Raw genomic sequence first — 23,309 nt, 5'->3', positions numbered from 1 at the left:
GTCTTCTGCTGCTGTAGCCCACCTGCCTCAAAGTTCGACGTACTGTGCGTTCAGAGATGCTCTTCTGCCCACCTTGGTTGTAACGGGTGGTTATTTGAGTCACTGTTGCACTGTTTGAGTCACTGTTCAGCTCGAACCAGTCTGGCCATTCTCCTCTGACCTCTGGCATCAACAAGGCATTTCCGCCCACAGAACTGCCGCTCACTGGATGTTTTTTCTTTTTCGGACCATTCTCTGTAAACCCTAGAGATGGTTGTGCGTGAAAATCCTAGTAGATTAGCAGTTTCTGAAATACTCAGACCAGCCCTTCTGGCACCAACAATCATGCCACGTTCAAAGTCACTCAAATCACCTTTCTTCCCCATACTGATGCTCGGTTTGAACTGCAGGAGATTCTCTTGACCATGTCTACATGCCTAAATGCACTGAGTTGCCACCATGTGATTGGCTGCTTAGAAATTAAGTGTTAACGAGCAGTTGGACAGGTGTACCTAATAAAGTGGCCGGTGAGTGTATATACAGTAAGGGTTCACTGTATGTATATATATTGTGGCGCACCCAAAACAGGTGACCACATTGGTCATATGTTTATTAGTAAATGAATATGATCTCTATGTACATATATATATATATATATATATATATATATATATATATATATATATATATATATATATATTTACACTGTCGCTTTAAGGAATGGCACAAGCAGTTGCGTTCCGGTTGCTATGGGAACGGACCTCCGCTCGCTCTCAGATCCAATTTGGGAGAAAACATGGAAAGCTGCTGTGTCTAAATCTCCTTTCATTTCACCTGTCTTTCAGGTCAGTAATGGGTAAACTGTCCATCTTTACATGTCTGTTTGATAACTGATTGTAGTGTTGTTTATAATCTAACAATAAGAGTATAAATAGAAAGTTTGCCGTTGATCGAGGCAGTTAGCTGAGGTAGGCTACTGTAAACCGTTAGCCAGTAGAATAACGGTTTAACTGAAATAACGGTTTAACTGGAATAACGGTACTGCAGTCGGTTAACTGCCGTCTCTTGGTTCATTTTCAGGTAACATAGCATGTTGAGCTCCGACACTCTGCTTGTTAGAAGTGGTTTTGTATGAATTGTTATGTATGCATTGCTATTTACTATTGTATATTTGTGTATTGTGTGCTTTGTGTGTTGTGCACCACACTGGAGCTTGAGCGAGACAGTTGATGCACAGGTGTTTTGTGGTTTATTCTGAATAAATAACTCAGATCCAATTTGGGAGAAAACATGGAAAGCTGCTGTGTCTAAATCTCCTTTCATTTCACCTGTCTTTCAGGATATTTAAATTTGTTATTACAGTCCCATATTTGGGACCTGTAACAAATTTTGGGGGCTCGAGTCCGGGATTGGCGCCACCGCTGACAGCTGTTGGAGGACGCCAGTCCAGTGATCCATGAACCTGTGGACCAGACGGTGACGTGTCATCAGAGTGAAGAGGGTCTGTCCGAATCCAGGGCGTCTGACTGCTGCCAGAGCGAGGGAGTTCGAGGACCACAGACATCTGACAACCGTCCACCATGAGCCACGAGAGAAAGAAGCTGGTGTGGTCCATCAAGAAGGGACTGTTCCATCTGTCTGTTGATGAACTGTTCCAGCTTGCAACTGACATCACGCCAACACCCGACCAGGACCCAGCTAAGTTGCACCAACATGATGACGAGAGTGGTATTGAGTATTTGTGCTCATACATGGACAGTGTAGCTTTACTGGAATTGGAGGATGAGGGCATGTCGCAGTTACTTCTGCTAAAAGACCAGGTTGACAAAATGATTAACAGCCATAGTCAGAGTGTGGGTCGTGGGGGTAGTGGAGATTCTAATGTGTCTGATATGAAGGTGGTATCTGATGTGAAAGTATCACCGGTGACATCTGAGGTTGCACGCATGAACACCCAGGGTACCAGTATACACACTGCGACAACAGATTTAGCTTCTCAGACCAAAGATCTTGAAACACAGATTAGTAAATTGTTCGCTGTGTACAATGAACTCAAGCTAAAACAGAGTAGTGCTCCACCCACCACGCACATGGTAGACAATCCACCCACTGCTCGTGACAGTAGCCAGTTTCGCACCCCACATGACACACTGCAACTGCACTCAAACACCTCACACACCACCTATAGCACAGAAAGCATGATTGCCCTTAAAGACCTTCCCCTCCTACAAAGGAAAGAGTTCAAGATACATGGTGGGCAAATTGGCGATAACACTTCAGAGATCAGTTACAACAACATCACTAGGCAGATTGATGAAGGCCTCAGAGAAAATCACACTGAAGGTGAGATCACCCGCGCTGTGCTACGTGTCATAAAGCCTGGCAACTTCAAAGACATGCTTGCTAGTAAAGAGGACCTGACGGTAGGTGAACTTAAGAGCTTCCTTCAGTCACACCTAGGAGAGAAAAGCAGCACTGAGCTCTTCCAGGAACTCATGACGGCCAAGCAGCACGAGCATGAAACACCGCAGCAGTTCCTGTACAGGATGATGGGGCTGAAACAGAGAGTGATATTCACATCCAAGTGGGCGGGAGCAGACATCAAGTACGAGGCACTAACAGCACAGAATGTGTTCCTCCACACCATCTATCAGCGCTTAAGCGAAAAGCATGACTACGTCCGTCGTGAGTTAAAACTCCTCCTCTCCGACCCTGTAGTCACTGATGAGACAATCTTGAGGCAGGTCACTAAAACAACAAGTGAGGAGAGTGAGAGAAAGCGACGCTTTGGGCGCAGCACCCATCCAAGAACCGCTCATGCTCAAAGTACTGAAGCCAGCAGCAGGGACGAGAGTGCAGGGAAGTGTACCGCTGACCACAAGGACGAGCAGATTCATGAGTTGAGTGCTCAAGTACAGGCCCTGACCCAGGTAGTGAGCACCCTTCAGTCCAGTGCCTCAGCAGTGAAGCCAGCAACCTCCGAGCTTCAGCCACAGTGTAACTGTGGCTGCCCCAATAGGCAGAGTAGACCACTGAGGACAGAGAGACCCCGTGGCTGCCCCAGTTGTGTCGCTAATAGCCGTCCTGACTGCAACCACTGCTTCGCTTGTGGGGAAAATGGACACCGTGCTGTGGGATGCCTGAAGAGGACCAAACCGTCGGGAAATGCACCCCGGTCACGGCAAGGGGACTACCTGTGATCGGCTATAACGTTCAGTCCCATCAAGGTGCTGATATGCCAGGTCCAGCACGGGTTAATTACAGCCGTGCCATCCCCCCCAGCCACTGACTGGTGCAAAGTCATCAGCAGAGCGAGTGGCCAAGCTTATCGGGGAGAAATGCACATTGAAATGCAATCTCAGTGGACATGCCGTGACTGTACTTCTTGACTCGGGCGCTCAGGTCAGCATCATCAGCCATGCATGGAAAGAAAAACACTTACCTCAACAACAACTGCACCCTCTCAGTGAGCTTATGGGTGATAGGGACCTTGACCTTACAGCTGCTAATGGTGAGCCAATACCATATGATGGATGGGTTGAACTTACCTTTAACTTGCCTGGAAATGAAGATCCAAGGCTCTCCATCCGAGTACCCTTTCTGGTCAGCCGTGTGAGCCTCACAAGACCCATCGTAGGCTTTAATGTGATCCAGGAGCTAATCCAAGGACGGGAGGGCGGAGTTGAAGTGGTCACTATCGTTGCTCAATTGCTGCAGAAGGCCATGCAGATTGAAGGGGATACAGCTGAGGCCATTGTGAACTTTGTGCAGACCCAGGAACACACCCAGGACCAAGCATTGGTGAGAGTTGGCCGGCGGGATTTTGTCATCCATCCTGGCCGAGCTGCTCACATCAGATGCAAGGTGCCTGTTGAGTTCATCTCACCAGTGGTGCTGTTTGAGGTCAGCCAGGAAGACCCAAGACTGGAACAGCTAGACCTGGGTGATGGCCTGGTTGAGGTCCACCACACCAGACGGCCTTTTGTTGAGATCCCTGTATTCAACCATACTCAGCACAGCATCTCACTCAACCCCTTTACAATACTAGGCAGTATCCAGTCAATTGACAAGGTGGTAGAGACAGACCAGAGGCACAGCTTCGAGGTAAACAGTGTCAACTCACCTGAGCTTGTTCCTGTTGGGGAGTATGACAAAGACCGAGCAGAGCCTATGTCCCAGCTGTGGCACCCTCCTGTTGATATAAGCCATCTAACAGATGAACAACAAGCAACAGTGAGAAGAATGCTTTATGAGGAGTCCAGCGCCTTTGCACAGGATGACAATGACATTGGGTGTGTCCCAAGTCTCCAGATGAGCTTAACACTGAAAGATGACATCCCAGTGCAGCGATCCTATGCGGCTGTCCCCAAACCCCTCTACAAAGAAGTCAAGGAGTATATCCAGGACTTGCTGGCTAAGCAGTGGATCGTAAAATCAAAATCCCCTTATGCCGCTCCTGTTGTTTGTGTCCGCAAGAAGGATGGAACCTTGAGGCTTTGCATTGATTATCGACTGCTGAACCAAAAGACCGTTCCAGACAGACACCCCCTGCCCCGTATCCAAGATCTTATCGACACGCTGGGTGGGTACAGCTGGTTCTCAATCCTAGATCAAGGAAAAGCCTACCATCAAGGTTTCATTGCAGAGGGGTCACGGCACATGACTGCATTCATCACCCCATGGGGCTTGTATGAGTGGGTACGTATCCCTTTTGGCCTTTCCAATGCCCCAGCAGCATTCCAGAGGAGTATGGAGGAGATGCTCAGCTCCTTGCGGGACGAATGCTGCATCCCCTACTTAGATGATGTCCTCTGCTATGCCAAGACGTTTGGAGCTCATGTGGAGGCGCTGAGACATGTTTTGAAGGCCCTCCAGCTCCACGGTGTGAAGCTCAGACCAACAAAGTGCGAGCTTTTCAAGAAGGAAGTTCGCTATGTGGGAAGGCTGGTGTCTGCTGAGGGAGTAAGACTTGACCCCAAGGATCTGGAAGCCATCCAGGCGTTGAGGACCAAGACCCCGACCACCGTGGGAGAAGTCCGTAAGCTGCTAGGGTTCCTCAGCTATTACCGGACATATATCCAAGACTTCTCAAGAATTGCCAAGCCAATGTATGAACTCTTGCAAGTAAAACCCCCTGCCACTGGTACGCCTCCACCCAGAACAAACAAGGGAAAAGGAGCACAGCTGTCATCCAGGACTCCTGTCCAGTGGAGGGAGGAACATCAAAGGGCCTTGGACCAGCTCATCCATGTCCTCTCTAACCCACCAGTACTTGCCTATCCTGACTTTAACCTCCCTTTTGTCTTACACACAGATGCGTCAGAAAAAGGACTTGGTGCTGTGCTGTACCAACGGCAGGGAGGGAAACTCAGAGTAATCGCCTATGGGTCCAGAACACTCACGCCTGCTGAGCGCAATTACCACCTTCACTCAGGCAAGCTTGAATTTCTGGCACTGAAGTGGGCAATATGTGAAAAATTCAGGGACTACCTCTTCTATGCACCCCACTTCACTGTGTACACGGATAACAACCCATTGACATACGTGATGAGCACTGCTAAGCTGAATGCTGTTGGTCACCGTTGGGTGGGTGAGCTCGCTGACTTTAGGTTCGAAGTGAGATACCGACCGGGAAAAGCAAACGTGGATGCAGACACACTGTCAAGGTTGCCTGTGAACATCAACAGCTATGTCGACTCCTGCACAGAAGAGCTGTCAAGAGACACCATTCTGGCAATGTGGGAGGGCAGTAGGGCAGCAAAGCAACAAGACGTTGCTTATGTGGCTGTTCTGAACCTCTCACAACGCCCAGCATCTCAGTCACCAGAATTGCTCCGAGCCATAAGCCATGCCAAACTCATGAAATCTCAGCAAGATGATCCTGTGATCAGTCAAGTCATCAGACTGAAAGAGAACACCAACATACTGACGAGTGACATGAGAAGAGGAGTAAGTGGCCTGGCCAGGAAACTACTGCATGAGTGGGGGAGACTACAGCTGAAGGATGGTCTGCTGTACAGGGAAACCAGTCAGAGAAGTCAACTTGTCCTGCCATCTCAGTACCGATCCTTGGTCCTTAAACACCTCCATGACGACATGGGTCACATGGGTATGGAAAGAGTCCTGGACCTCGCTAGAGACCGGTTTTACTGGCCCTACATGAAACAGGATGTTGAAGCTTATGTGACAAGGAAGTGTCCCTGTATCAAGCAGAAGAAACCGGTCTCCCACATCAGAGCACCAATGGGGAGCATTACCACCAGCTCACCCCTAGAACTTGTGTCCATTGATTACCTGCATCTAGAACCTAGCAAGGGAGGCTTTGAGTATTTGCCCAAGCCTATGCCACCAGAAACAAGTCCGGGAAGGCAGCTGCAGAGAAACTTTTCGATGATTTCATTCCACGGTTCGGCTACCCATGGAAACTACATCATGACCAAGGGAGGGAATTTGAGAATGACCTTTTCAAGACCCTGCAACAGTTGAGTGGAGTGGGTCACTCAAGGACCACTCCCTACCACCCCCAAGGAAATCCTGCAGAAAGATTTAACCGCACACTGCTTCAGATGCTCAGGACCCTGGAGGAGAAGGAAAAGGAAAGATGGAGAGAACACCTACCCCAAATCCTCCACGCTTATAACTGTACCCGGCACGAGGCAACTGGATTTTCACCCTTTTACCTGATGTATGGCCGTCACCCACGTCTGCCTGTGGATATGATCTTTGGCTTGCTGTCTGAAGAAGAAGCAACTTCTCCAAGAGGCTATGCAGAGAAATGGGCCTCTCGGATGCAGGAAGCATACAGACTCGCCTCAGAGAACAGTCAACAATCCAGCTCTCGGGGAAAGAGATACTACGACCAACATTTGAAGGGTGTTGTCCTTGAGCAGGGTGACCGCGTCTTGGTGCGGAACATGAGGGAAAGAGGGGGCCCTGGAAAGCTAAAGCCGTACTGGGAAGACACAGTTCATGTTGTGAGGGAGAGGATCGCAGATGGGCCGGTGTATAAAGTGTCTCCAGAAACAGGTGGAGGTCGAGTACGAACTTTACACCGCAACCTGCTTCACTTGGTCAACGACTTACCTGTGGATTTACCCCAGTCATCACAGAGATCACCTGTCAGAGAAGGAGGCTCACCGAGACACCTACCTGCTCTATCAACAGACCAGCCACGACAGAGAGCAAGAAACAGCTCTTCACGCCACACAGAGAGACAGAGTGAGTGGCGCCCGAGTAGTGACTCCTCCGACAATGAGGATGAGCCTCGATACTGGTTGAGGATACCATCAAGAATGGAGTCTGAGAACAACCAAACCCAGCCTCTCCAGGAAGAATTCCAGAGGACCTACAGTCCAGTAATATCCCCTCAGAGACTCAATGTACCTGAGCAAATCCTGCCTGAAAGGGAAGACCAGTGGACTGACAGTGTACTTCCAAGGAGAGAGAGCATGCCTATAGTAGAAAGCAGACAAAGTGAACATAGAGCACTCCAAGAGGAATACCTACCCGCCAATCCAATGCCTGCAGTAGATGGACAAGAAGATGCCATGCAGGAGAGGCCAGTAACCCCTGAAGCAGTCAGTGAACAGTCCAACAATGAACAGTCCAGCCCACTACAGATGCGGAGGTCAACACGTGAAAGGAGGCCTGCCCAGATGTTCACGTACAGCTCCTTAGGACAGCCCTCTTCCCAACCCCCAGCCAGTTGCAATACAGTAGGGGCCTATGGGACGCCGTCAATGCCACCATGGGGAGTGCATACATACCCCAGTTACTTCCAGACACCACTTCCATACCTTATTCCCATTCATAGTATACCTTATATGTGTCTGGTGTACTGATTGGCCCGCATACATACACTCACACACATGCACACACACACCTACATACTTACCTGGGACTGGCCTGCAGGGTTGAGCAACAGACAGATACACATACATACACGCACGCGCACACACACATGCTCAAACACACACATACTTACCTTTAGTCACACAGAGATTCTCACTAGTGATTCTTAGGTTTAGTTGCTGATAGTAGCAAGTGTCAGGAGCCACTTTTGAAGTTGGGGAGCGTGTGGCGCACCCAAAACAGGTGACCACATTGGTCATATGTTTATTAGTAAATGAATATGATCTCTATGTACATATATATATATATATATTTACACTGTCGCTTTAAGGAATGGCACAAGCAGTTGCGTTCTGGTTGCTATGGGAACGGACCTCCGCTCGCTCTCAGATCCAATTTGGGAGAAAACATGGAAAGCTGCTGTGTCTAAATCTCCTTTCATTTCACCTGTCTTTCAGGTCAGTAATGGGTAAACTGTCCATCTTTACATGTCTGTTTGATAACTGATTGTAGTGTTGTTTATAATCTAACAATAAGAGTATAAATAGAAAGTTTGCCGTTGATCGAGGCAGTTAGCTGAGGTAGGCTACTGTAAACCGTTAGCCAGTAGAATAACGGTTTAACTGAAATAACGGTTTAACTGGAATAACGGTACTGCAGTCGGTTAACTGCCGTCTCTTGGTTCATTTTCAGGTAACATAGCATGTTGAGCTCCGACACTCTGCTTGTTAGAAGTGGTTTTGTATGAATTGTTATGTATGCATTGCTATTTACTATTGTATATTTGTGTATTGTGTGCTTTGTGTGTTGTGCACCACACTGGAGCTTGAGCGAGACAGTTGATGCACAGGTGTTTTGTGGTTTATTCTGAATAAATAACTCAGATCCAATTTGGGAGAAAACATGGAAAGCTGCTGTGTCTAAATCTCCTTTCATTTCACCTGTCTTTCAGGATATTTAAATTTGTTATTACAGTCCCATATTTGGGACCTGTAACAAATTTATATATATATATATATATATATATATATATATATATATATATATATATATATAGTTTCCTCTGAGTCTCTGTGTAGAGCTTCTAATTGGTGCTTATTGACAGCAACCTTCCTCACCTGACAGCGCAAGCACCAGATTATCAACCCCAGCTGGGAGCAGCTCAGGTCAGACCAGGTCGAAGGAGCTGAGCTCATTCTTTCTCTCTCTCTGCCACCTACTTCTCTCTTTCCCTCTCCTCTCCAACCAGTTATGATTTTTGTTAAATAATCCCATTTTAAGTTATCCTCTTGCTTAAGCTACAGAATATATCTATCTATCAGTGAAGGCATCAGAACTTTGACATTAGCAAATAATATATATATATATATATATATATACATATATATATATATATATATATATATATATATTATTCGCTAATGTCAAAGTTCTGATGCCTTCACAGAGCAGCTACAATACATATATATCTATCTATAGATAGATAGATAGATTATATATATATATATATATATATATATATATATATATATATATATATATATATATATATATATATATATAAATAAAATTCACCAATGTCTAAAGCTCTGATGCCTTCACGGAGTAGATGGTCACAAAAACTTGGACGTGTAGACCTGTATCTCTCTACCTAATATTAGAAAAATCACATTATAATATAAACAATATCTTTTAATCTTACTTGTGAAAAGTTATCCCTCGAGCCTAGACGTCAATAGTCCGTCGATTTAAACAAAAATAAGCCGCACAGTGCTGAGGTATCATTAGTGTGTTCAGCTTGAATCAGCAGATTAGGGTAGCAGGTCGACCGCCCCAATATGGCGGCCGTAATTCCTGCGCCGCGACAGTCAATGCGGGGTCTACTCTTATATTATGTCTATGATAACAATGAGATAACGTTGCTATGAGAATGGTTTACAAGGGCTGGGCACACTGAAATTTTCCTTCTTTTGGCACCCCGCCAGACTGAGAAGGCACACACAGCTGTTTAATCCTGTTGGGATTTTCCCCACTTGCCACGCTCGATTTCTCGCAGGACCGAGAATTTTCGAGGCAACCCATCCCTGTTTGGTGCAGGAGGTCGACTTTAAAAAGTGTTTTGAATTCACTTTGATCAAAGACTGAGAGCCATTATCTCCCAGTGATCATCGGACCACGCTTTCGTTTTGGCCAAACAAAGCACCTGTAGAGCCCAGAGACTTCGGGGATTCTCCCCCCTCTACTTGTTGTTTGACGGACCTGCGTTCGCCGAATCGCTCCAGGACACCCGTGGATTTGAAACTGGGACATCCCCGTGAGACAACACAAGTAAACGTGACTTTTCCCCTTTTATTTCTCTTTTTCACCCATAAGGTGATATATTTCATGCCTGGGCATAAACTATTAGGATTTAGTTTAATGCTTAATTACTCCAAAACAGAGTTTGTTTTAACGGCTGGATGTTTCTGATGTATGTGCATGCATTTTGTAAGTGATTTTGGCTGTGTTTGATTTGTGATTCATAAGTGACCCCGCCACGGGTCGATTTTTCCATTTTCTTCCCCTTTTTTTTCCTTTTCTTCTTCTTATCTTCAGCTCATTCTCTTTGTCTGAAAATTCCTAGTTCGCAGCCTTTCTTTGAATTCCTCCATTAGTTTAGACTGCCTCCCTTATTAAGGCACACCCCACACCAGCGTAGGCGCTGATTACGTCATTAAGACCTCCCCCTTTTCGCATCACGCAAAGTTTTAGGTCATGTGTCGTCTTGGGAAGGTGCAGCGTAGCTAAGCTGTTAGCTAGCTTGTTGAAGAACATTGAAGTGCCCATCCAGCTTCTCAGAGCTATTTTTGTCTTTCAATGCTGCTACGTCAACTGCTGACGTCATGAATGTGATGTTCAAACAACTGTGAGTTGAACTAAGATTTGCTACCTCTCATTTTAATCCATTTTTGACTTGTTTTATTTTAACTTATTTTAATTTTGCATGTCTAGTTTAGTAGTGAGTAGAGTTCCTAGGTTATTGAATTAGAATAATTACTGTAACAGGAAGTTGTTTTGGTTCAATAAATAATAATGTGTGGAATAGTAATTGTTTGTGTTTATATAGATCCAGAGTTTGCATGGTCTTCAGGTTACAGAGCTACCTCTTTTTGAGTTAACATCTGAGATTAATACAGATAAATTTACATTGGATTGGTGATAAAGGAATAAGGATTAAACTCTAATTGCAGTTATAATTCGAGTTATCAACGCTTGCTGGATAAATTCCATCAGTCAGAAACCGATCAGATCACCTTGTTCCAGCATAAATGAGTTCCATCCATCCATCCATCCATTTTCTGACCTGCTTATTAATCCCTCATTGGGTCGCGGGGGTTGCTGGTGCCTATCTCCAGCATTCACAGGGCGGGAGGCGGGGTACACCCTGGACAGGTGGCCAGTCTGTCGCAGATAAATGAGTTCATAACAGTGTTGTGATATTACCGCCAGGATCATCAAAATAATTGATCTCGGATTGGATTCTGAACAGTGGAAGAGGGTCACAAAGGAATTCCACTCTGCCCGTAACATGAGACCCACAAGGCTTGGACGGGCCTTTTTCCCAGCAGGAGGTCAGCTGTGACCACTCCTGCTGAGATAAAACCTTCCTCCCACAGACAAAGAACTTCTCTTCTCCTGACTCCAAGCTGCTGAGACACACACCTCCAAACCCTCTGAGGACCAGCACTCAAGGAGAGGGGGGGAGGCTCCTTTCTTTGCAGCCATGTGACGGAAGGCCCTGCAGAAGCCATACACAGGCCTGAAAGAAGGCCATGACCATGAGGCCTGGTCAGGCCTCACCGACACACTAGCCAGCAGCTGAGGGAGATTCCCGGAGCAGCCACGCTTGATCCAGGGTCTGCTAGACCCGACTGCCTGCTTCAGCAGAGGACCTGACTGAATCCGGACGAACATGTCCGGGCAAATACAGAGCTAAGTTGCTGTCCTAACCCACAATCAGATGCAGGAGCAAAGATCCCTGCATGCGAAACAGCTCTGTGTATTTTTCCTCAGCCTGTACAGGGAAGTGAACGCCAAGAAAGCTGAAGGCTGGATGCTGAGGAAAACCCCTGCTCATCGGACTGCATCCCGGTCAAAGAAACTGGCCTCCAAGCTATCCAGACCACGCCGTTAGCCACATGCTGCTGCAAGGCTAACGCTAGCCTGCCAAGAAGAAACCAACAACTTCCTCCTTCAACGCTCCTTCCGTGAATGGCCAAACTGAACAGAATTGAAAAGGACAGGTTTGGGCAGCGGTCTGAGGGTGAAGAAAAAGGTTTATTGAGAAATGTTTGTAAACCGTGGTGTTTAGAACAAAGGGCTAACCGGTAGGTCGCGCTAGCCAAACATGCTATTAGCCTTGCTAACATCCGGTTTCGGACATTTGAAAAGGAGTTCGTTTTAAAGCATAAAGCGTAACCGTTCTGCCCCGCCATCCTCCGATGGTGTTATGAGCCTTATTCCCGCATCAATATGGTATATTAATGCCGGTTTTCAAGATAATTTTGATAACTATAGATTTTAACCAGGTTAGCGACGATCGATGTAAAATCGCATAAACAAAGGCAAGCGATTCTGAATTAAATGATTTTACAGGACAAAACGGTCCTCAGAATATTATTTCAACAAATAATGTTTTGTTTGACTTGGGCTTTGCATTGTGAATGGATTGAAATACATGGCAGTAGTTTTTTTTAACTCCATTCCATGTTTTTGTTAATCAGATCTGCAGTGAACCAGGATTCACTGAAGTATTCTGATTATGATCAACCACTTTTGTTTGTCTTTTGTTTGTTTTGCATGTAAATAGTTCCTTAGCTTAGCTTCTTTTTATCTTCATTTTGCTTAGTAGTTTAGTTAAGTTTCACTAGCCTAGTAGAGAGGATTTATTAATCGAAATATTGTGTTAATTCAGGTAAACAGCATTACATAGTGATGTTCTCTGGATGTTCATTTTATTTCTGTTATTAATTTCTTGAACTTGAAAAGAAGCTGTCACTCCTTTATTCTATGTGTGTGCAGGTTTTGCTGTTAAAAGATCGCTAGTGCTCGAATTCATCCCTTTCAACCATTGTCCTGATATCAGCTTAAGAGCTGATCATCACCGGACAATATTTAACAGACAAAGAGTTATTTATGAAACATTAAATAACCTTAAACAGTGTATAATTGCACAACAACAGCTAATTAATAAATGCATTATTGGTATTAATCATTACAAGCTTATAGCCCTGGGATCACCACCACTTGAATCATATTTTGTTATAGCTACCATTTCAGTTTGAATGACCTACTATTAAAATTATAATACCAAATTATAATTACTAATAATAATCATATTCAGTTTTCTGGCATAACACCTGTCAAAAGTTAGGTACCTCTAAAGCTATATCTCTGTTACAATGTGGGTATGCACAAAAATATTTTTCTGGTTAAATGCCCCGGAGTATTTTCTGATTAATGTATTTATTACTTGTACAAATGTATTTGTTGTAATATTAATTAAAAAGAATGCTAAAATTATATTAATACAACACTTTATTAGTTAGGACAATGAAGAAAGAACAAACTGGCTATGAACACAATTACAAATATCTTATATCTTGATTGCTGTCATGAAGTGGCAAAATGTGTCAGAAATCACATTGTTACAATCTAAATTTTACTTTACTTTATTTGTTTTACCTTTTTGGACAAGATACCTTAGTAAACCACCCAAATAAAAGCAATGATGACATTTCTAAATAGTAAAAAGAGTCAAAACAGAGAAAGGTGACGCAACTGTATCATAAACAAATCATGTTTTGCCTTTTTACTAACTATCTGAATGTGTTCAGTGCCAGGCTGCTCGGCAGAACATAAAGGAAGCTGTAGAGCACACGCCAATAAAGGTATTAGTTTTAACTGTATTTCTTTGATGTTCCAAGACTTACTCTTGTCTTCATATCATTATACTTAATAGAGATACCTAATATTATCAATGTCTTAACTTCAAATGTCCTGTATCCTGCCTTTATAAACTACGTTGCTTCCAAAGGTCTTTGTCAAACATTTTTGCATCGAAATGATTTGAAATATTATCTATGTTATTATGATTGCAACACCTTCACAGCAAAGTGGTTATTTGGTACTTTTTTTTATTTTATTTCAGGTTACACAGCCGTTTGAGCTCGTAGGGATGGACCTGATTGGACAACTAAAAGAAACAGCCACTGGAAACAAGTATATCTGTGTAATGATTGATTATTACACAAAGTGGCCACAGGCTTACCCGATCAAGTAAAAAAATGCAGAGGAGGTCACAAAACAAAAATTCTGAAATTTGTTCACCAGTTCGAGGCACCCAAACGCATATTGACAGACCAAGGGACAGGGTTTGTGAATGCGGTAAATTCTTTTTTTATTACTACTTCATGAATTATCAAAGTATTGGATGCAGATAAGCAACTCACACACTACCTACGGTTGAAACAGCTAAACAAAAATGTATGTCAGAGACTGGGTACAAACCGCAGCCTGTGTGCACCCTACCATCCCCAGACAAACGGTCTTGTTGAAAAAATTAATGGCACAATCCAAAGGTAATGGTGGAAATATTTATTCCAAAACCTGCAAGCAAATACAGTAATTATTTCACAAGGTAACCTACTTCATATGATCTTGATTGCCATGCCTCTCTTAGGTCTTTGTGCAAACTTGTGGGGACCAAACCGGAGACAATGGGACGAATATTTGGATGCAGTCATGTTTAGGCTTCGGACCAAAAAACAGATGACCACTAAGTTTTCGCCATACTTTTTAATGTTTGAGAGAGCAGATCCCAAGAAAAGAGCAAAAAAAAGACTAAGTGAATCAAGACGGAAAGTAAGTTTTGTTGTTGAACAGAAAGTCTTGAGGCAAAATGTGAGGAGTCAGCACCGTAAAGGTGGAAAGCTTGAACCCAACATTCAAAAATCAATCAAAATTGTGTTACAATATCATATTTATCTTTCCAGGTAATAAATGCCTATTTTACATGTCATGGTCCAACGTTTTAATCAGAAGCATCAAGAACAAGCAGCTCTCATAGACAGTTCTGAAATGATACATATTTGGAAACATCAAAAATCCAGATTAAAGGTTTGTATAACAGAGTGAGTGTGTGTTAGGGGTGGGGTCACTTTACAATTCATATATATATATATTTTTCTTTTTTTTTTCAGATTGATTCTGAAAAATATGGAATGATACTGGGGATTACAAATGAAATTCACCACTGGATGCTAGTGGTAGGAATGCCAAATTTCAAAATTCACAATTTATCATACTGACAAATTTAAATATTAAATAAGAGATGTGTGATTAGAAATAGAGTTGCCACACTCACATATTGAAAAAGCAAATTGTTATGGATCAAATAGAGTTTATTTGAATGTGATATTTCTGGATTCAATTTTAAATAACAGTTTAATGGCTTATGAATTAAAAATCAAAGTAATGAGGTAGGCTTTATGTTTAAACCCCAAGGTTATTTATCCCATGAATAAAACAACAGTCTTCATTGAGCCGTTAGGAGAATCCCCAGAAAAAATTAAGAGGTGCTTGGTAGCAACAAGGTGCGAAACATGACATTCATTCACGTTTCTGATAAAAACTTGACAGATCTTGATATTGAAATGTTTATCATTTTATCTACACAAGAGCTTTCATGAGGCAGAAAGGACTAAAGGTGTTGAGATGGACATGCAACAGTGTTCCACATGCAATCCAACCCGACAGTGTTTCCTGTGGTGTGTTTGCGCTGAAAAATTTTTAATTGACTTGGATCCGTTAAATTTGGGTCTTAAGAAAAGTAATTACTGTATTTCGATAAATAAACACAAAGGCAAAAAGCTCCAACTGAATTTGACATTCTGGTTAACTGTTACATTGCAAACTATATATTTGTACTGTGTTAGAGTTGTTTTTGGTCATTTGTTTACTAATGTACAAATTTTTTTCCTAAAGTTTCCACCCAAAACAGCTGTATTAAATGCTAGGCTTCATTTAAAGTGGCTGCTCACAAAATCATAATTAGCAGTAATAACATAAATCATATCACATTCTCATTTAATGTATGCTGATTTTGTTTCACTTTACACATTTGGTATTGGAGCTGCCATAGAAGTCAGAATAAATAAATAAATAATAGATTAATAAATATTAGGTTAAAAATATAGAGTTCAGAAATACAATCATTGCTAGTAAAAATTGTTTAATATTAAAGGCTTAATTTCATGTATTTCATGTATATTGTTTGTTTTGATATGGGGGAACATGTCTCAATTAAGGGGGGAACCAAGGTTTGGTGCCGCGGGTTGACGGGGTGTTACCTTTTTTGAGAGTTGCTACCTGTTGATTAAGAATATTCTGGTTCAAGATAGCAGGCAGACACCTCGCTGATTCTTCTGCATAAGACTGCAATAATTAAAGAAGATTGGATAAACTGCATGGTGCATTGAAGGACTGAAGATTTGTAATTTTCTCTCAAGGGAAAGCAGCCAGTGAGGTACATTATGTTTGTTACTGTTATCTTTGTTTGACCGTGAAGGTGTAATGTGACGAATTTCTGTTGCGTCATGTATGTATGGTCGCGTTGTTTCTTTTATGTCTTTACACGGAAATAATTTGCTTTTATTTCTTTCTGTCTCTATATAAAACAGTTCTCACGTCACACTATCATGCTCCTTGTGTGATTAAAGCCCATAACTTTAAGAACAATTTGGTTTCGTGATTTCGACTTGAGGGGGAATTAGAGGTATTACTGTTGCCTTGCAGTTAGAATGTCCTTGGCTCAGCATTTCTGAGTTTAAATGTTATGAATGTGCATCCATGTGTTCTCTCAAGGTAGCCTACTCTTGCTTCCTTCCACAGTCCACAAACATGACTGTTTAGGTTAACTGGTTATTCTGAATTGCTATTTGTATTGATTAAGTTTTGTGTTTGTTTGTATTTTTTGCAGTTTGCGGAGTGCTTATTGGAAGGAAAGTACCTTAATTTTTTAATTAGCTTTGGCGCTTTCAACGCCTTAAGAGTCGACATTGCCACTAGTCACAGACTGAGTATTGTTTGCCTTTTCTAGTCCAACAACGAAAATTTGTATTACATCAACTTAATTTTTGATAATACATAACAAAGTCTGAATTGGGAGATGGCACCAACAATCAATAATATACTATATCAATAAATAAGTTTTATTTTGGTTAACTTATAAGAAAGTTGCTGTTTTGAAACTTTTGGCAAAGAAATAAAATGATACATAAATATGCGAGTTAAAAAAGTCCCATTACATCCAGAATCTAAAAATTCTTTTGTAGAAGCTCTGATATGGAAAAAAATTCAGTTTGCTAGGAAAGCTAAATTATTTCCAAAGGAGTTTAATTAGCTAAATTAAGCAATATTTACCACATCAGACGTTTGATTATCAAGACCATCAACATAGTACACAATAGGGTTGATTGAAAACTGCGGAATATTTGTCATTTTCAACGTAACCATTCTTTGATGTCTCTCCAGAATGTACTTGATATAGGACAATTAAAACAGGTGTTTAAGTGATTTAGCAGGACAATCACAGAAGGCAAATCCAGCTACTTCAAACTTGAACCGTGTGTGCAAAAAGACAGCCTCTGCATACATTTTTATGACATTTTAAAGTGAGTGTCTTTCACCTTTGGTGGAACTGGCAATTTTTTTTATATTTGGAGTATGTAACGAAAATAATTTCCCTCTGGAATTATTGAAGTATTTCTGAGTATGATTAATATACTAAGAGAAAGCCTTTTCAGCTATGTTTAAAGCTACAGCTTCTGTAATTCTGCTGTTATAATCATTGAACAATTTAGATTTAAATGCAGACATGAGAGAAACCTTTTTACACTTTGTATCAGTTGTTCTACACCATTAATTTTGGTAGACTTGAAATGACAAAGTACCTTAATGTGTTTCGTATAATTAGGATAAGGGTATCAGAAATAGCTTTACATACTTTAAGATATGATACAGTTCAATTATAATTTGTCAACAAATTCGCTGTGCTTTAACAAACCTCCATTACAGTCTATTAAATCAGTGACAAACAAAATCCATTTCTTATACCAATCAGATTTAAAGACGGATTTCTGGTTGACAGCAATTGGTCTGATAGTAATGAGCTGTGAGGTGTAAAATTGTGACTGAATATCAGTTTCCAAAAAAAAACAAAAAAAACAAAACATTTTTGTTTGAGAAAATAGGACAGTTGGATAGAAACCTTTAACTCAAAATCACATTTAAGAAGAAATTCAAGGCTGCCAAGCTTATCAAATAAAGCTCAAGGGATATCAAACTACTTAGAGTTTGGAAGTGAAAAATAGGCTTTCAGGCAATTTAATCCAAATGTGCTTCAAAGTCTAAGGCTTTTATTCTTCCCTCTTCATTTGCTTTTATTAGTTGAGAGCTTTTAAAATACTGAGTTTTGTTCCTCCAGGGAAATTGAAAGACAACAATGAGCTGTTTTAATACTTAAAGGTGTACTATGCAACCGGGGTTGATTTTCCAGCGAGGCTCCCCCCAGAGGGCGAAAGTAAAAGTGCACTGTCGTAAAGATGCTCAGCTGTTCTGGTTTCTCCGTCAAGCCAGGCGCGGTTGTTTTGAGTTTAGCAGACAGGCGAACACAACGAAAAGTGGAAAAAACTGCAGTACAAACAATGACTAACACAGTGAAAGTATGAACATCAGGGTTTCCCGCAGCGCTAACTCAGCTACCGCCTCGCCAACATAAAAAAATAAAAAAATAAATAATAATAATAATAATAATAATTTAAAAAACTCGATATGCTTGCATTGACGGTTTTTTGTTGTTGCTTTCGCGCGAGCATATAGTGAATGGCAGGGCAAAAACACATGGAGTTCTCGCCAAGCAAGACCGACTCTCGCGGTGTTGCACGAGACTTCTGAGCCTGTGAGTGCGGGCCGAGGGCTCTCGCAATTGCAAGTACGGTATTTCCCCCACAGACCACCAGGGCGGCCGAGAAAACCTTTGTTCGACCTGAAATGACTCATTTAATCATCCAAAACGGTATGGAACACATTAATTAACTGAAAAATGTTGCATAGTATACCTTTAATACAAAAATGAAGACGGAGTAATATGGTGGATAAACCATTTTGGACACTCCCTCAGCTTTTGATAAAATAAAAATCGTAATCTTTCAAACCAGTGATTCAAGGATCCATTCATGTCATATTTAGGTTTGCTAATGTGTTCCTACTCTTTTTTTCAAATAGTTATTCCCAGATCTTTAACTTTAGATTTGATTTTAAACAAGAGCTGGACTGGATTGGAAGGAGTTCACATGTATCAATGTCTAGACACAGACCAGATGCTTCAGAAAATGTTTTATAGGATTTTATTGCAATGTCAATTATGCTTTTTTTCTTTAAAATAGCTGTAACATCACAAACTGTTATCCTAAATTCATTGTCAAAAATTGTATTAGTGTTGAAATGTGGGTTTTGAGTAATTGACAAGGTGAGCAATTGTGTCGTCAATATAAAACAATTTGGGTGAAATTGGACACCCTTGCAGGATACTTCTTGACATCATGAAGCTAGGGGTAAGATTCGTCCCTAGGGAAACCAAACTGCTTTTGTCAGCATTAAACATTTTTATAACATTACAGAATTTTTCCCCAAAGCCAAAATGCTTTACGGTTCTTATAAAGTGCTGCTCAAATGAGACAAATGCGTTGCAAAAGAGGAGAAATAAAATTATCACTGTTAATAAAATGTTGGTAATCTACAATGTCAATTTCAGTCTAGTATGATTAGTAATATTTACATCCTTCAAGAACGCAGATTGATAGTAATCCTGAATTTTTCTTTCTGGTCTGTTGTTCAAGATAAAAGAAATATGAAGAGTTCTTCTCAACCTCCTTGATCCAACAAGCCCTGGAGCAGGTCCCCCTGAGCTTTGTCCAGAAATGAGTGAGATTTAAATTTCTGAAGGTGAAGCTGCTCCTAAGATGATAGAATTAATTTGCTCTGCTCATTCCAGGCTATCGTGGAGCTCCCTTTTCAAAAGTCTTCATGAGATCTATGGCAAAAACAGAAAACAATACTGTTATAGTTTTCCTGCTTTGTACTTACTGTGTTTGGGGTAAAAAAAGGTTTTACAAAAAGGTTGGATTTCTAACCCAGAGTCCGAAGCACAGAAGTGTCTGCAATAACCTGTGCAAATGCCTTCGCTATAAAAACCCCTTAGCTCTCCTCGCTTTCCTCGCCCCCAGAAGCCGCACCACAGTCTTTAAAGGGTGTTCTGCAAAACAGGCAAACAGAAATGGTGCAGGTGTAGCGATAAGGTTTGGATGGATGGCTGGATAAATATAAACACACATACAAGTATCGTATTTCACATAAAGCTCCAATACAATATATTTGTCTGCAATTGTAACATGACCAAAAGGTGATAAGGAGCAATCAGGGGGGTTATGAAGTTGTTTGCAAGCCACTGTAACGTCTTTGAAGTCAAGCATTTTAAATGACGTGTTTGTGCAGTTGAGCTTTTAAATAAAGTTCAAAAAAGTTGTGGGACCCATCCTATTGCAGGATGAACTCCCTAACCTCTGTGCCACCGTCGCCCATGACAACAAATAATTATAAACAATAAGAAGTTTAAACACTTAATCAAACATACTGTCCAACCAACAGAGATGTGCTTTGTTCCGGAAATACTGCAGAGACACAATGTCACGGAAATGCTGGCATGTGAGGGACAGCTTTCCAAATGCTTTGTCTCCTTCATCCAGCACAACATGTAGCAGGATTTCCCTCAACATCTCCGCTGGTAGCTGAAATCACAGAAAATAACAGAGATGAAATGCGCTAGCTAGAATGTTGGTTGCTAGGCAACATCCCATTGTGTTTCAACCGCGGGAATAAAATAGAATTGGAGCTGTCAAAATGACGGGTGCGGGAGACAAAGGTAAAAGTAACGGTATTTTTTATTTGGTTTTTTATTTTATTTAAAAAACAATATGGAAATAAAGGACCTACAGATACAGGAAAAGTCAGCTGACATGAATAATGTAAGACTCATGTAAAAAAAAGTTATTACACTTCAAAATCTGAAAACCATCAAAATGACTGCCTTGGGAGTTCTAATGTTAAATAGCAATTATTTGGCAAAACTGTTTACAGCACTTTTAACTTATCTTTGCCTGTTTTAAATATTCTACTTTCTTTGGATTTTACGGCAGTAATGAATAGGCTTTTTCTAAAAGAAAATACATCACATACATTAATAATACCATGTAACACCCTTTAAAAATAAATCAAAATGTTAAAATACAACTTTTACAACAAATTACTCACTGATCACATTACCTTAATTTTTCGTCCGTTACGCTGAATGAAGGAGATAGAGGGAAAAAATATATGTATCGAAGTGGGCAAATCAATTAACCAATTAGCGTTTGCGCCCAGTCGGACCTCCCACAGGAGTAACTGCAGAGCTGTGTGGGCGTTCCGACTATGTGGGCGTTCCGAGTCTCCGACAGGGGCGTTCTTACGCTCTGTAGTTATACCCTTCTCCCATAGACTATTACAAACAGCTATCGGTCTCAACTAGCATCAGACTTTACATTGAAACAAATACAAATGGGATTCAAAATGCTGTCAAATAAGGAACTATATACAGCAAACTGCCTGATGAAGGTTCACTCCTCACCGAAACGTTGCGTTAGGTTTGCTGTTCTCTGTCAACCCGCTATTAAAGGGCCAGTTGGCCAAAAAAGAAGCAGAGTCGTTGTTTCTTTTTTATTATTTTAATCACTTATATAGCAGTCAGCCTAGAAAAAGTATATGTAGAACTTATTTTAATGAGTTTACCCCGGGATGGCTTGGGAACGCTACCCGGATCCAGAATGGACAACGGTCCAGCACCGACGGGGCAGACAGCGGCAGTGGCGTCCAATAGACCGTGAACGCCACAGGGGAGTACCGAACAACGGGGGTCCTTCCCCACAGTGCTGGAGAAGAAGCTACGCTTCCGTGACCCGTGGTCAACCGTCAAACCGCAGCAGGGGCTCCCGTCCTCCGCAGGGCCGCTTCCAACCGCAGCAACAGTTCCGCCCCCGTTCCCGCAGCCAAAACTGGAGCGCAGGGGAGGAAACCGGCGGCAGCAACAGCGGTACGTACCCCGGGGACAGAACTATGAGCCCGACCGCAACAATTACCGGCAGTCTGAGGTAGAGGCCTGCACGGGCCTAAAATTTCAGGCATGCCTGGACCCCTGGCAATCAGGCCCTAACCCGACCGTGCCCGACAAATTAAGCTATTAATGAGCCCGAACCCGAGTCCAACTAAAAGGGTCCGCTATTTAGACATGACTGTTTCCCAACACTTCGGTCGCGTAATAGTTTCTCAGAAAGCCGACTCGAACAATTATTACAAATATTACTTTTAACACACGATTAACCCTTGCGCCTGCTGTCTCCCGATCTACGAGCAAAGTAAGCCCAAAGTAAGCCCAAAAGTAAGCCCACTCCAGCCAATCGCAGCGCGCCCTCTGCCGGCGCTTGGCCAACCACCTGCCCCGCTGGTGGGCTTACATTTGACCAATCGCCTTCCAGCACCCGGAAGCGCTCGGAGGAAGACGTTCCGACGTCATCGTTTCGTTGTCAACTGTCAGGACTACTTTGCCGAGCGATAAGTTTGAAATATATACTGAATATTCTCTCTTTGTTTATTACAAATACCGAACATGCAGCAAAGACGGCAGATTGATACGAATAAATGTGATCAAGTTTACATCTTGATCAAACTGATCGCGCTGTGCTGCTGCTGTAATAATGCGCGCTCCGCCCGCCCCGCTGAACACCGGCCCATTTAGCGCTGTTTACAGTCAGTAATAATAATATTTAACATGAATGTGATCAAGTTTACTTCTTGATCAAACTGATCGCACTGTGCTGCTGCTGTAATAGTGCGCGCTTCGCGGAGGTTGTGCGCCTGCCCGAATACCGGCCCGTTTAGCTCTGTTTACAGTAATAATAATATTTTACATGAATGTGATCAAGTTTACATCTTGATCAAACTCGATCGCGCTGTTTTCATTACAGTTATGATCATTTTATGAATGATCCTGCGTCTGCCCGCCCGCGTCAGACGCAGGAAGATGATTCATGTTAACTCAGACGTGTTGATAGGAGAAAAATCTGGGACAGTGGTTTCTCTGGAAAGACTTTCCAACAACCAATACTTACATGCAGCGCTAAAAGCAATCCTCTATTTTAAAAGGACAGAAACAGAAGCAACACATTTAGTGGGAAAATATGTTTTTTAATATTCCTGATGAATAAACAAAGTCTAAAGCAGGTCAGAGACTGAAAGAGCCCGGAGTGTTTTCTTCTAGTTATAATACTTTCATTATTGGTTCAATC

General features: G+C 42.1%; 1 long non-coding RNA gene across 1 annotated transcript; it reads right to left on the bottom strand.

The window, feature by feature from the left end:
• Positions 1-691: 691 nt before the first annotated feature.
• On the bottom strand, positions 692-1,359 carry LOC118562163. Its single transcript, XR_004930476.1, has 2 exons — positions 1,308-1,359; positions 692-813 (listed from the first exon to the last, which is right to left on the bottom strand). It is a non-coding gene; the product is annotated as an uncharacterized LOC118562163 (long non-coding RNA).
• Between the last annotated feature and the right edge of the window lie 21,950 nt (positions 1,360-23,309).

This window comes from Fundulus heteroclitus, unplaced genomic scaffold, assembly GCF_011125445.2.
Source record: "Fundulus heteroclitus isolate FHET01 unplaced genomic scaffold, MU-UCD_Fhet_4.1 scaffold_81, whole genome shotgun sequence".
Classification (NCBI taxonomy): Eukaryota; Metazoa; Chordata; class Actinopteri; order Cyprinodontiformes; family Fundulidae; genus Fundulus; species Fundulus heteroclitus.
This window is presented reverse-complemented; position numbering and strand designations above follow the sequence as displayed.